Source organism: Echinops telfairi, unplaced genomic scaffold, assembly GCF_000313985.2.
Source record: "Echinops telfairi isolate 266 unplaced genomic scaffold, ASM31398v2 ScPeMD7_18;HRSCAF=68, whole genome shotgun sequence".
NCBI classification, from domain to species: domain Eukaryota; kingdom Metazoa; phylum Chordata; class Mammalia; order Afrosoricida; family Tenrecidae; genus Echinops; species Echinops telfairi.
In genome coordinates, this window is record NW_022103915.1 from 65,784,210 (window position 1) to 65,788,239 (window position 4,030).

The window sequence follows — 4,030 nt, forward strand, 5'->3', positions numbered from 1 at the left end:
TGGAATCCAGGAGATCCCATAGGCCGACTCTTAGTGCTACCATGCCCTGTGATTAAAGTAAATGGTAAACTACAGCAACCCAATCCTAACAGGCTCTCTAATTACCCAGACACTGCAGGAATGAAGGTCTGGGTCACCCCACCAGGGAAGAGCCACGGCCAGCTGAGATGCTTGCTGAGGGCAAAGGCAGTACAGAATGGGTAGTAGAAGAAGGTAATCCTACCTATCAGTTATGATCATGTGATCAGTTGTAAAAGCAAGGTTTGTGATTGTCAGTAATTCTTCTCTATATGGGCTTATTGAATATCTTTCCTTTGTTCATGTGCGATGTACCAGATAAAATTAGATTCTGTATATTTTCATTTATATGTATAATCGATGTATCATTTTAGGTATAAGTGTGGTTTCATTAATGTCTGGAAATTATATATTGCTAAAGAATTGAATACAGGTTCCAAGTTGTCAAGGGGTGAACTATGATAAGTTTATTGTGCCAACCAGGCCAATAGGAACACACGGGATTAATCAGGTCACGGTTTGATTGGAGGACAAAGAGATAAATGGCTCTACAAGGCCCAGCCCACACTCTCTTGCTCTCTGGTGATTGGAGCGTGGGTGCTGCTGCTTAAGCTAGTTCTAGTTCTCTGCCTCAATCTGTGAGCTACACTACCTGTGGGCCATTCCAACCTGTGGATCATGTTGCCTTGCTAGAACTTGAGGCTCCTTTGAGACTTGCTTTGCCATGCTGCTGGTGTGTACAACGCTGGAGCTTGAGGCTAGTGGATCCTATCGTCTTGCATTGTTTGCATTTGATATCCCATCTGGACATGCTTCGCTAAGCTCCTGGGCTCCTGACTGTTGGTGATCCACCCTGTTGCCCAAAGATTTGTACGACAAAGTCTCACCATCCTAACCTTTAAGAAGCACTCTGACCATATTTCTTCGAAGACAGACTGGTTTGCCCTTTTTGCAGTCCATTAAAATGCATTTCTTCTTCTTCTTTTTGTCTTCTATTTTCAATATCCAACATTCATCTATGAGGCAATTGAAAGTATTATGGTTTAGGTCAGGTGCACCTCAGTCTTCAAACAAACATTCTTGCTTTTCAATACTTTAAAGAGGCCTTGTGCAGCAGATTTACTTGATGCAATGTCTCTTTTGAGAGACATCATTTTATTGGGTGTTCTTACAACTCTTATGACCATTAATTGTGGACCCAACCAAGACAAAATCCTTGACAACTTCAACCTTCTCTATATATCATGATGCTAGCTATTGGTTTAGTTGTGAGGACTTTGGTCTTTTTTACATGGACTTTTACTTCATATTGAAGGCAACAATCCTTGAACTTCATCAGCAAGTGGTTCAAATCCTCTGAAATTTCACCTAGCCAGGTTGCGTCATCTACATATGGCAGGCTGTTAATAAGCCTTTCTCCAATCCTGATATCGCATTCTTCTTCATATAATGCAGGTTCTTTATTTGCTCAGCATACAGGTTGAATCAGTATGGTGAAAAGATATAACCCTGATGAACATATCCATATGGGGAGATTCAATAAGACTCCAGAAAATTTATCTCATTTTCATTAGACTCACACTCAATTTCATTATATCAATGAAGTTTATGAAACATTCACTAGCTTATCATTAGGAATTTCAGATTTCCATTCCACTTTTTTTCTGAGTGAAAGCTATATTGGCAATAGATTGTTCTATGTTTTTTCTTTTTAGCAAAATGCAATAATTTACAATAATTCTTAAAGAGACTTCCAGCAAACGGAATAGCCTTTCAGTGGAGGAATACATTGGAATTCTCTCAAGGTGTCGGATCATGGTTTGAGAACACCAGAACTCTGAATAAGGATATTGTGTAGAAGGATTTTATTGAGAGTAGATATGATCATCAAAGTATTCTATAAGCTCATCAATAATGAAGTAGCATTTCCAGATAAAATACAGAATGTATAATTAACTATGAACTTTAGAATTTTTATAAGCAACTTTTTTTGTTGTTGAAGTGTGCCTCAAATATTGAATGGTACACACAAGTATTATGAAAATTACTCATTATTATCCTTTCATTTTTGACTGAGCATTCTATTTGTTCCCCAAAGCTTGGCAACCCTACACTGAAAGATTGGAACTCTGAATAAGTGGCTTACTGGTTAAGTGCTAGGATACTAAACTAAAAGTTGGTGGTTCAAACATAGCTGATGGCTCTATGGGAGAAAATACTTGCCTCTAGTAAACCATATGAGACAGTTCTGCCCTGGTCTATACGGTTACTGTGAGTTGCAGTCAACTAGGCCGCACACAACAACCCTGAAAAATGAGTCACAGGATCAAGAATCTTGGACTCAATTCCTTTCTCCTTTGCTTTTTTTATCCTGAGATTGCTACTCGTTTCCAAGAAGTTGGACTTCAGCATGTATTGCTACCTTCCAAACAGAAAAAGAGCAAGAAGGAACTCTTCATTGTTAATTTAATCAATCAATCAATCAACTTAGTATTTATTGACTAACAATTGTTAACCCACTGTTTGAGCTATTTCAATTGGTATTCTATCCATTTGGGGTGCCTTATGTTTTGACAGATCCTTCAGTACAGCTTGAACTTCTTCTATCAGTACCATCAGTTCTTGATCATATATTACTTGAAATTGTTTGACTTCCACAAGTTATTTTTGGTGCTGTGACTTTGTGTATTCTTTCCATCTGGGATCTTGGCTTAGAGTAGAGTGTTCCAGATAGATGTTTGCCAATGACTTATCATCTATGCAAAGACATTCAACTGTGTGGATCATACTGAATTTTGAATAGTACTTTGAAGAGCTGGAATACCAGAACCGTGGTAGCTGTATACTCTGTTGTCAATTTCAGAGTATTAACAGAGAAGGGGTGGGGTTTAGCCTGCAAATTAGGTCGCAGCTTGATGACGTCATTTGGAGGCGCTAATGAGATAAATAACTTGCTGGAGGCGGGACACATACTCACTCCCCACAAGACATTACTGACAAAGAGCCTGACAGAACTATGCTGATGGAGCCAGAGCTGTGGAGCAGGGGGAGCCAACTGGAGACCCCTGCCAGCACTGAGATGCTTACACCATCACTGGATCCACAGAACTTTGCACCCTCTGTCCTGTGATCTTCCTGCATTTGGCATCATTGCATTTGTTTTGTGAGTGAAGAGAAATTTATAGATTAGTATCAGACAGGGGCCTAATCTCGGACTTAGAGACTTGATCTGAACTGGTCTGGGATGTTTTCTCAATTTGCAATTGCTCTTTTATATAAAGCTCTTTCTTACACACCTCTGAGTGTCTGTGAATTTGTTTCTCTAGTCCACCCAGACTGACACAAGGACACTTCATTGCGCTCATACGGAACCCACACAGAGATTAAGGGACAGTCATGTGAACAAAACAAAGTGTATTACTTATAAAATATTTCCAAAATTTGTCTCTGCATACTACTCTTTATAAAGGACAAATTATTAAGACACAGAAAAAGCTGTACTCAAAAAAGTTACTTAAGACTCAAAAAAGTAGCATAACAACATCCATATTTTTCTACCACAGATGATAATGTGCACTTCTTTATGAAAAGGTAAACAAAACTACTGATTGGTTTGAGAGCAAAGCCATGTGGTAGGAGCCTCAGAGAAATCTTCCTCCAGAGGAATGTGGACGTGGCATAAGAGTTTTCTTCGTATGTGTGGAGGAATGCAGCTCAACTCACTAAAAGAACAAACAAACTGACCCTGAAGAGTCAAGAAATGTCTAACAAAAATGTATACAACAGAGTGTGTTAATGCAAGCAATTCACTATTTCATCTATTTCATCATAAATAAAGCCCATTGCTGTCCAGTCAATGTTGACTCATCATGATTCCTGTAGCAGAGTAGAAATTCTCCCTATGTGTCTTGGGCTGTAAATCTCTGTGAAAGCAGAAGCAAATTGGCTCATCTTTTTCTCAAATAACAGCACATAGGTACAACCTGCCAATCTTTTGGTTAGCAGTCTGATT